This window comes from Pleurodeles waltl, chromosome 4_2, assembly GCF_031143425.1.
Source record: "Pleurodeles waltl isolate 20211129_DDA chromosome 4_2, aPleWal1.hap1.20221129, whole genome shotgun sequence".
NCBI classification, from domain to species: domain Eukaryota; kingdom Metazoa; phylum Chordata; class Amphibia; order Caudata; family Salamandridae; genus Pleurodeles; species Pleurodeles waltl.
In genome coordinates, this window is record NC_090443.1 from 548585780 (window position 1) to 548597865 (window position 12086).

Here is a 12086-nt window from a genome sequence, read left to right on the forward strand (position 1 = left end):
CACCTTCTTCGGTGAGTAGTATAGGGAGCCACCTGTTAGATGGAGGCACCGGAATCTGGCGTTCAGAAGGATGAAAGTCCGCTCTATAATATGCCTAGTTCACCCATGTGCCTCATTGTAGCATTCCTCTGCCCTTGTCCTGGCATTCCTCACTGGGGTCAGTAGCCATGAGAGGTTGGGGTAACCAGAGTCACCTGCAAATATCCAGGGACAATCGTGAGATACACACTAACCCTTAGGGACTTTCCCATACCCAGACACCTATTCAAACTGTGTGGGGACCTTGGCCTCACCTATTAGCCACACACGGTGCCTCTGGAGTTGGCCCATCACATAAGGAATGCTGCTATTCCTCAAAATGTAAGGGTCATGCACAGAGCCAGGATACTTGGCATTCACATGGGAGATGTACTGGTCTGCCAAACACACCATCTGCACATTCATGGAATGGTAGCTTTTGCGGTTTCTGTACACCTGTTCATCCCTGCGGGGTGGGACAAATGCTACATGTGTACCATCAATGGCACCAATGATGTTGGGGATATGTCCCAGGGCATAGAAGTCACCTTTAACTGTGGGCAAATCCTCCACCTGGCAGAAAAAGATGTAGCTGCGCATGTGTTTCTGCAGGGCAGACAACACCCTGGACAACATATTAGAGAACATTGGCTGAGACATCCCTGAAAGGAAACACTGACCATGAAATGGAGCACTGACAGGACCTGCACTAGAGGGGGGATTCCTGTGGGATGGCGGATAGATGACATCAGGTCTGGCTCCAACTGGGCACACAGTTCATGGACTGTGGCACGATCAAGTCTGTAGGTGATAATGATGTGTCTGTCTTCCGTTGCCGACAGGTCCACCAGGGGTCTGTTCACCAGAGGATGACACCATCTCATCATCTGCCCCAGCGGATGTGCCCTATGGAGGAGAAGGGTGAGCAGACCGTCATATACCACATAGGTAGCACAAGGGTATTCTGCACTATTGTGATTTAATCTGTGTGTGGCGCTGTCTGTCCGTATTCCTGCCCCAAAGTGCTGTTACGCAGTTAGGTGCCCTGCCATGTGCCCTGAAATGGTGGCTGCCTGACCTGTAAGTAGGGACAAGGGGAAATGAGGTAACTGCGCTGGCGTTGTGCAGCGTCGCGGTAGGCGGAAGAAGACCGCTGCTCAATTCAGCATTGGTTATCATTCGGCCCTATGGGTTCCAGGAGCCAATGACGATGTACACCGTTGGTGATAGTACACACCGCCGCGGACGTGACCGCCATTTTCTATCTCTTCACTCACTTGATACCTGGCCTTCAACAGGAGAGGACCTACGCTGCAAGTGCTGCTGTGACCTGAGTCTGGAAGCAACAATGGCTACAGTGTCTGAGGAAAGGGCCCCTGCCTTCACCGCGGAGGAGTTGGACAAACTGGTGGATGGGGTCCTCCCCCAATACACGCTACTCTACGGTCCTCCAGACAAACAGGTGAGTACACTGTGTGCATGGTGGATGTGACATTAATGTATGGAGTGGCGTGGATGGAAGATAATGGGGGGTGGAGGGGTGGCTGTGGCCTGCATGTGAGGATGGTCAGTGTATGTGTTTCAGGGCATGGTTGGGAAGTTGTGGCCAATGAGTAAGAATAACCGGAGATGGGAGTAAAATCCATTCTTGCTTTACCTTTCCCATAGGTCAGCGCCCACCAGAAGAAGGGTATTTGGCGTGCCATCGCCAAGGAAGTGCGGACCCTAGGGGTCTATCATAGAAGGAGCACCCACTGCCACAAGAGATGGGAGGACCTGCACCGCTGGAGCAAGAAGATGGTGGAGGCCCAGCTGGGGATGACCTCCCAACGTGGAAGGGGTGCCCGTCGCACCATGACCCCCTGATGTACCGGATCCTGGTGGTTGCGTATCCGGAGTTGGATGGGCACTTGACGGCATCACAGCAGCCACAAGGGGGTGAGTACAGTCTCATTCAGCTGACTCTGCGTGTTTTACGAGGTGTCTGGGTGGGGGAAGTGGGCTGTGGGTTCCCCTAGGCCAGGGCAAACTTGGTAGGGTAGGTCCCTTGTTAGGCAGGCTCTGTGGCACTCAAACCCCAATAGTGGTAGTGGCCATCTACAGCTAGTCAGCCTCCTGTGGTTTCCAGGTGTGCAGCAAATGGGCTTAGGCATAGACCCCCATGGGCAGGTGATTTTCCTAAGAACTATTATTGCTTGACCTAGTGCATAGTGCTATTCCCTGTGTGTTGTGTCCACCAACGGTGTTGTTGTTGCTGGCATTGACCATGTCCATTGACCTCTGTCTTTCCCCCTGTTTTTGTTTTGTCACCCTGTCCTTGTGTGCATTAGCATCACTCGGCGGAGGAGCAGTGGCACCGGAGCAGGAGGGAGCTGCAACCCATATGGCCCAGGAGGGTGAATGTACGGAGTCTGAAGGCACTAGTGGGACGGAGGGCGAGGGGAGCTCCACGACGGGGACAGGAGGGGACACCAGCGACAGCGACTCCTCCTCTGATGGGAGCTCCCTTGCGGTGGCGGGCACCCCTGCGCACAGCGCAACATCAGGTACAGCCGCCACCCCCCCTACCAGCGCCGCCCTCCCAGCAGCCCCTCAGCGTGTTTCCCGTGCCCGCTCACCCAGGAGGGTGGGCATCTCCTTTGCCCCAGGCACCTCAGGCCCTGCCCCAGTCAGCCCTGCTGCCCTCAGTGAGGAGGCTATTGACCTCCTGAGATACATCACTGTTGGGCAGTCAACCATTTTGAATGCCATCCAGGGTGTAGAGAGGCATTTGCACCAAACAAATACATACCTGGAGGGCATTCACTCTGGCTTGGTGGCCCAACAGAGAGCATTTCAGGCTCTGGTCTCAGCACTGATGGCAGCCATTGTCCCTGTGTCCAGCCTCCCCCCTCCAACCTCCACTACCTCAACCCAATCCCTATCCCAGGCACACCATCAGACCAGCATGCATACACATCAGCACACAAAAGTGGCTCAGGCAAACATAAGCACCACACATCCCACAGGCACGCACACAAGCACCATACCCATACAGACACACCAAAATCCACTGCCTCCACTATGTCCCCGTCTTCCACCTCCCTCCCAGTCTCATCTCCACTCACACCTGCTTGCACTACATCCTCAGCCACTACCTCCATTACCAGCACGCCCATCACCACACACCGCTCACGTGCAATCACCACCCCCACTACCATGCACACGTCCCCTGTCTCCTCTCCCAGTGTGTCTGTGAGCCCTCCTCCCAAAGTACACAAACGCAGACGCACACCCACCCACTCAACAGCCATCCACCTCACAACAGCCTCCGGCCCATGCACCTTTACCCAAACTCAGCAGACGTACACCTCCTACAACCACTACCTCTTCCTCCACTCCCAAACCCCCTCCATCTTCCCGTCCCAGTGTGTCTAAAAAACATTTCCTAGCTTCCATTGACCTCTTCCCTACACCTCCCCCCATTCCTTCCCCTAGGGCCAGGATGTCCAGATTCCAGCCCAGCACCTCAGCCACAAAATCCTCGCCCAGTGTGGTCCCTGCAAGTCCGAGAACATCGAAGGCGGCACCCATCAAGGCTGCCAGTGTGCCATCTAGTGAGGCCAAGGACCGTCCTATCCCTTCACCTGCCAAGGTAAAGAAGGGGCCCACATGCAGAAGAGAGAAACCGCACCAACCACCCAGCAAGGCCTCTTCCAGGACCAAAGAGGACAGTGGCAAGGTCCCAGCAGAAACTTCCAAGGTGGGGAAGGGACACAAGGGCAAATGGAAATCAGCTCAGGGCACGGAGCCTCCGGGTGAGGGACTGGTGTCACCCCTTCTGCAAGACAGACAAGCAGCCTGTACGGCGGTGGCCACCGCCGCAATGACTGCCACCTGCACCGCCACCTGCATGTCTGCTGCCTTTACTACAGTCACCAGCATCATCCCCAGTGAGCACCCTTCCGAGACTGAAGGAGACTGCCTGCTGTCTCCCTCCACAAGTGCAGACACCTGCACCACCTGCAGCACCTCCGCCGCAGACACCGCCGCAGCCACTGCCACCTGCCCCGAGACGTGCCCAGCCAGTGCCACTACAGCGGACATCAGCAGCATTCCAAGTGGGCAGCCGTCCAAGGATGCTGGAGACGTCCTGGACCCTGCACACACTGCATGAGGCACCACAACCAGCACTGGCACTGCCAGCAGTTGGCAGGCTAAGTTGCCGCAGGGTGGAGTGTGTCTCTGCCTCCATGGAGTATCATGCTACCTGTTCCCTGAAAATCTCGTGGCTCAGACACCCAGGTGAGGGAATGGGAACTGCCACATCCCAAGTGCGGCATCACTGGGCACCAAGCCCCCTCCAGAACCAGTGGAGAACAGCATCCACTACCCCAATCCTTGGCAGGATGAAGCACTCTGGGCACCAAGCCCCCTCCAGAACCAGTGGAGAACAGCATCCACTCACTCAGTCCTTGGCAGGATGAAGCACTGTGGGCACCAAGCCCCCTCCAGAACCAGTGGAGAATAGCATCCACTCACCCAGTCCTTGCCAGGATGAAGCACTCTGGGCACCAAGCACCCTCCAGAACCAGTGGAGAACAGCATCCACTCACCCAGTACTTGGCAGGATGAAGCACTCTGGGCACCAAGCCCCCTCCAGAACCAGTGGGCAACCTAGCCACTTGAGAGACTGTGGCCTTGCACTCCCCAAGACCAAGCAGTGGGCAAACCACCCACTTGAGAGACTGTGGCTTTGCACTCCCCAGGACCAAGCAGTGGGCAACCCACCCACTTGAGAGACTGTGGCTTTGCACTCCCCAGGACCAAGCAGTGGGCAGTGGACACACTTGAGAGACTGTGGCTTTGCATTCCCCAGGACCAGGCAGTGGGCATGGAGCCCCCTCGAGGAGCAGTGGCGTCGTTCCATCATCTGGGTGAGGTGCCCCCTGTCCCCTTCCCTTCCCCCTGAGGTGCCTGTTTTTTTCCGACCTGATGCCCCTGCAGTGTTCTCTCCATTTTGAGGCAGGTGTCATGTGTGGGCTTCGCCCATGCTTTTTGGGACCACTGGTCCACGGACATTTCATGGAACAGTATACGGACTTGTGTACTTGCTGTAAATATTTGCATATACTGATCATTTAAAGTTATCTTGGCCTATCTGATTTTTCGATTATTACACTCGTTACAATCATTTCATTTGGTCCTTGCGTTCTTCCAGCGGTTACGGGGTGTATATGTAATGTTGATGCATGTATTTGTGTGTATGGTGAGGGTGGGGGTGTTGCGTGTGTGTGTGTCACTCTCTTTTTCCTCCCCCCTCCCCTGTGTGCTAGGTGCAGTACTCACCGTGGTCGTCGCCGCCGCCGTCTTTGATGTTCCTGGTAGATGAGGAGGTAGACCAACATGGGCAGGACCTGTAGTTCGGGCTCTATGGCTTCCTGGTTCCTCGTTGGGTATCGTGAGGTGAGTGGTTTCCGTTCCAAAGACGGTTTCCGCCGTGCTTTTGATGGCGTTGCTACCGCCCCGGAAAAGCTGGCGGATTGGTGCCTTGTAATAGTGTGGGTGGTACATTGTCTTCCGCCTGTCTGTTGGCGGTTACCGCTACGGTGTTTGTTGCTACTGCCGTGGTGGCGGAATGTTAAAGTGGCTGTCTGTGTTGGCAGTTTCCGCCATGGTCGTGATTCCATTTTTGTTTACCGCCGGCCTGTTGGCGGTATTACCACCGCTTTATCACCAACCACCAGGGTTCTAATGAGGGCCTATGTGTGGTAACATTTTTAGTAACTTTTGATTGGTCTGAACTAAAACATTTTGTTGTTGAAATCTGCAAGTTGTGCAACAAATACGTAGTAAATGCAATAAATAATTTTGCAGAAACCCCATGGCTGCAGGACTGCGCTGTCTTGAGTGGCTCTGCACAATGACACAAATGACAAGCTTTTTCATTTGCTGTGCCATGGTGTCACATAGTACTTGCTGTGTAAAGTTATGGCGCGGCTATTGTGCCATACACTGCAGCCAGTCTGTGTTAGGCTGTGGTATGGGTCTGGTGCTGAACAGCACAGGATGTGTTTGATTTTACATAGGTAGGTTTTCACTTGCCTCACTATGTGAGGCTGTGACATCCGTATTGTGTAACATGGCAGGGGCTGTATAAAGTGAATCACCAGTATGTTTTTTTTTTTTTTTTAATGAAATCTGCTTGTGTTCGAGATAGGCGTACCAGACTCTTGTGTTCCACCAAAGATTCTCCTCCAGGAAAGCAGAATCTTTGGTCACTCTCTTTACCTGCACTGAAGGGGAATAATTAAATAAACCTTTGCATATCTTTTGTTTTAACTTCAGTACCCAATCGGCAACTTGTATTTTTTTTTTTTTAAAGTTTTTACCTGAGCCAAATTGCTCCTTCATTTCACATTGTTTCTTTAACAGGTGTAAGTCAATTGAGGTGTCTCTGGCAACACCATCTTTGACTGAACCTCTACACCTCAACTATTGAGGAAAAAGGTTGGTATGCACCTTTTTACCTTGGAGTAAGGTGAAATGCGGAATACCTGTGGTACTGTGAGGTGTTATGTTGTATCTGCAAACATTACCACTAACAAGTTCCTGTACATCTCTCCCTGATGCAATTGCTGTTTGTATTCCTTACTTGACTATTCTATTTGCCCTCTCAACTAAACCATTCGATGTTGGTGAATACAGGGCTACCTTAACCCCTAGGGTGCCTGGGACGTAACGGTTACGTACTGGGCAGTACCGCTTGTGTGCCTAGGATGCAACCGTTACGTCGTGTACCCGGCCCTCGGGGGGAGCACTGGCGCTCCCCCTGAGGGCCTCCCTCCCACCCCACCCCAGCAGGGATGGAAGGGCTGGAAGGGAAATCGCTTCCCCTTCCACTCCCACCCCCAACCCCCATCTAATGACGTCAGAGCGTGATCGCATGCTGACATTATTAGAGGCCACCGGATGCGCAGGAAGCAATTTGCTTCCTGCACATCCACCGAGAAGAAGGTACGTTTCTTCTCCGGCCGATGGGGGGATTGATACAAAAGAGGCATCAGGGTAGAGGAAAGGGTTTTCCTTTCCCTCGATGCCTCTTTTAGCATTCATGCAGGAATGCCCACTAGGCACCAGGGAATTTGTTATATGTGTGTGTGTGTTTTGTGCAGATGGGGGCGGACCCTTGGGCAAGGGCCTCTCCCCCAAGGGGGCATAATGTTAAACGCCATTTCTGCCCCCCCGGCACAGTGGCACCAGGGATGTGTTTTTTTTGTTTGTTTTTTGTGTGCAGGGGGCGGCCCCCTGGGAAAGGGTCACCCCCATGGGGGGCAAACACTTTTAGGTAGTTCTGCCCCCCTTTGGGACAGATCGGGAGGCACCAGGGATTATGTGTGTGTGAGTTTTTTGCATGGGGGAGGATAATCTTATACACCGTTTCTGCCCCTCCTGGGGGCAGATCGGCTAATTATTTTTCAGCCGATCTGCCCCCGGGGGGTAGAAGCCACAATGGCACCTGTGATGTGTTTTTATTTGTTTTTGCTTTTTTTGTGTGGGGGAGAAACTCTTAAGCAGTTCTGGCCTTCTTTTTTTGGCCCATCTGCCCCCAAGTGGGGCCGAATCCACTAGACACCAGGGATTTTCTTTTTGTGTGCAGAGGGGCATAATATTTTACACTGTCTTTGGGGGCAGATCGGCCTAGTATTTTTTTTAAGCCCATCTTCCCTGAAGACCACTAGACACCAGGGAATATTTTTAACTGTTTGGTGGCAGGGTGCTTCTCAACTGGCAAAGTGTTTGCATTTGAGATTATAACAGTTTATTTGTCTTTTTTGTTCTAGTTCAAAGCTTTTGTTTCTTTTGTTGTGGCTCGTTTTGGAAGTGGTTGAGCTGTGGTTTGCGTAGTTGCATGTTTTAGTTAAGTAAATTTACTCAAAAAGAGTATTCTTGCAACGCATGAATGACATGTTTGTAGGTGGTGTACTAAATGCGGGATTGTGTGTGAAATTGTCCTTAGATTTGTACACAATATTTGTGTTGTCTTATGTCTAATATGCTTCTCTTTTTTTTTTTTCTTGGGATATCATTGGTGATTGCTGAGTGTGCTGTTTAGTTGCTGGTGAGTCTAGCTTTTTCAGGCAAGTGAGTGGTATAGTTTTTGAATACACAACTCTTTGTAATAAAGCCACACTTTGTTTATTACTTATTTTAGACAGTGCTGGTTGTTGTTGGCGCATTTGTTACTTTACACTTTTTAGAAAGGATCATGGCTAGCCGCAGAGTGACCGCTCAGCAGGTTGTTGGCATGCTTTTTGAGTTGTCTTCTGACCATGATTATGAGACAGACTCTGCATCTGAGGCAGAAGGGGAAGAGAGAGAATCTGGGAGTGAGTTTTCTGTCCGAGAGGAATCTTCTGATGAGGAAGCCACTCTCAGTGCAGATGAAGGGCCTGTTTTTGAGGAGGACATCGATGTGCCAATGGTGCAGCAGCCAGCGGCTGAAAGGCTTACCACTGGAAGACCTGATACATGGATTGCTCCAAACATGGAGCAGCCACAGTTGGCTGCCTTTACACCCTGGGAGACTAGTAGAGTAAATACAGAAAACTTTTTGCCTATCAATGTATTTGATTTGGTTATGGACAATGTATTTTTGGAAGAGATTATTGAGCAGACTAATTTGTATGCAGAGCAGTATTTGAGGGACAACGCTGCCAGACGTAGGCCTCAGTCTAGAGCTACCCCTTTGATTCCCACAAATTTGGAAGAGATGAAAAAGTTCTTGGGTTTGAGTTTTTTGATGGGGTTGATAAGGAAGCCGTCACTGACTTCTTTTTGGTCTACCAGTCTCTTGATGGCAATGGCTATATTTCCTGCAACGATGACTCGTAATCTGCATTTGCTTTTTCTTTGGATGCTGCATTCAACAATGATTTAGCCTTGCCACAAGATCACCCCGATTGTGACCGTCTTTTTAAGATTAGGCCTGTCCTTGATCATTTTGTAGATCGGTTTTCAGAGGTCTATGTGCCAGGCAAAGAAATAAGTGTGGACGAGTCTTTAGTCCTGTTCAACGGTCGTTTGTTTTTTGGGCAGGACATTCCTAGCAAGAGGGCACGGTATGGAATTAAACTGTATATACTGTCAGAAAGTAGTACAGGATATGTTTATAATTTCTGGGTCTACACTGGTAGGGATTCCAGTATTGACCCCACTGGTTGTCCCGCCCACTTTTATAGTTAGCGAGAAAATTGTATGGGAACTTGGTAGACAACTGTTTAACAAAGGTCACCATTTGTATGTAGATAACTTCTACACTGGAGTTCAGTTGTTCAAGGAGTTGTTCAGAGTGGCCACTGTTGCTTGTGGCACAATCCGCTCTAATCGGAAAGGCTATCCAGGGGAGCTTGTCTATAAAAAAACTTGAGAGGGGACAGTGCAGTGCCTTGCGGAATGATGCGCTTCTAGCTCTGAAATTTTTAGACAGGAGGGATGTGTACATGCTAACTACCATCCATGATGAGAGTACTTCACCTGTGGCTGTTTGGGGTCAAGTTGCTGAAGTGCACAAACCTGTGTGCATTTTAGATTACAATAAGCACATGGGTGGTGTTGATAGAGTAGATCAGAGGTTGGAACCTTACACTGCTGTTCGTAAGTCTAACGTGTGGTATAAAAAGTTGTCCGTCCATTTGTTCAATCTGTATGGCAACTTTTAATGCTTTTATAGTGTTTAAGAATTGTTCCCCTGAGTCAAGGATGAAATTTGTTAAATTTCAGGAGTCAGTGATAGACAGCCTTGTTATGGTGGATCATACAAGAGTTCCTAGAGTAGCAGTTGTGGAGGATGTGGCTAGATTGAAAGATCGTCACTTTCCTGATCAGATTCCTCCCACTCCCAAAAAAGACTTTCTTGCTAAGCAATGTAGAGTTTGTGCCCGAAGAGGTACCCGGAGGGAAAGCTGGATGTACTGCTTGGACTGTCCTTCAAAGCCTGGGCTGTGTGTGGCGGGCTGTTTCAGGAGTTACCACAGCAAAAAATTGGGGGGGGAATACCGTGAGCGTAAACTGCCTGTTTTATATTTTCATGTGTTCAGTTTCACTGTTGCCATTACTATCATGTATTAAGTTAGAGCTTTTGTGTTTGTAGTTTTGTACTTATAATTAGTTAGTGGTTTCTTTGTTGTTTAAAAACAAAAAAAATAAGTGATGGCGGTGTGAATGGGGTGGCGCTTAGCTGGTGGTGTGCGGGGAGTGGCGCTTGGCTGGCGGTGTGCGCGGAGTGGCGCTTGGCTGGCGGTGTGCGCGGAGTGGCGCTTGGCTGGCGGTGTGCGTGGGGTGGCACTTGGCTGGCGGTGCCAGCCAAACACCAGTCCACACACTCCCATCAGCTGGTGTGATTGTTGTATCAGGCATGTGGGCGTATGAAAGTGATGGGCCCTTGAATGGCGTTGTCTGTTGATGCGAGTGTTGTAATGTGCTCAGCCCGCAGCTAGCGGCGTGAATGATCTTGTGCATGTCGTGTATGAAAGGTGTGTGAATGAACTGTAAAGCGGTTGGTGCCTTCACGCGGCTTTAGCGCTCACGAGCTGTGAGTCATTGGCTCAGTTTTTCAGTTATTAACAGTGCATTTCACTTTGTGAAATCTCTTGTTAATAAAATTTGATCTACTGAACCATCACCCACCCTCATGCCAAATCCAACCAGTATGTGTACTAAAAGTGACAAAACTTTCTCCGCTGTAATCAGGCGTCGCAGCACGCCCATAACACGCTAGGGCCCTCATTACAACATTGGCGGTAAAAGCCGCTTACCGCCGTGCAGAAGACCACCGCCGTGGCCGCAGAAATCCGCCACAGCTATTATGACCCACAGCTCGGAATCCGCCAAAATTCATACACCCACACAAGTCCGCCACACCAAAGGTCAGTGATAAACTGGCGAAAACAAATCCTCCACTGTCACGCCAACAGAAATACGCCCACACTATCACGACACACGAATGCACGCAGCGATCTTTCAACCGCGGTATTCCATTGGCGGTACACACCGCCGCGCTCAAAATACACACACATTTACAAAACACTACAACACTGGACAATTCCAAATACACACACCTCATACACATACACACACCACTCCCACACACCCAATACAATATAAAACACACACCCACATCACCCACAAACCCTTACGACAGTGTTACCGAGAGAAGGCCAGAGAGAGACACTACAGTCCACAACCAAACATCCACAGGCACAAAATACCATCACCAACAGAACTTCCACGCACCTCACACAACACACCACTACATATCAGCACACCTATCACCACACACACCACCCCACACATCACCCACACCACCCCATGGCACAGCAAAGACACCCCAGATTCTCTGAGGAGGAGCTTAGGGTCATGGTGGAGGAAATCGTCCGGGTAGAGCCACAGCTATTCGGAGCACAGGTGCAGCACACCTTCGTAGCTAGGAAGATGGAGCTATGGCGAAGAATAGTGGATAGAATCAACGCAGTGGGACAGCACCCAAGAAATCGGGATGACATCAGGAAGAGGTGGAACGACCTACGGGGGAAGGTCAGTTTCGTGGTCTCAAGACACCACCTTGCGGTTCAGCGGCTGGCGGCGGCCCCCATCTCCTCCCCCACAACTAACAACATGGTAGGAGCAGGTCTTGGCGATTCTGCATCCTGAGGGCCTCGCAGGAGTAGATGGAGGAATGGACTCTGGTAAGTCAAAGCTTTACTATTACATCCCCCACCCTACCTGCATGCCATCACATACCCCCACCCCCACCTTCACCCTCACCCCCATCACTCCAACTCCTCACACATGTCCCAATATCACAAACCACACATCCCAAACCCAAGCCCTGCATGCAACACCAAAGCATGGACACCCATCACCAAGGCATGGCCACTGCACATATACCCATACACCCCCCTAAACCATTATTACACAAGGTCCCACACAAGAATGCAAGCACTGGTGTACACGGTCGCCCACCCATTGCACACCATGGCACACACAGATGCAATAATCATGCTTTTACACCCCTGCAGGACCCCTAC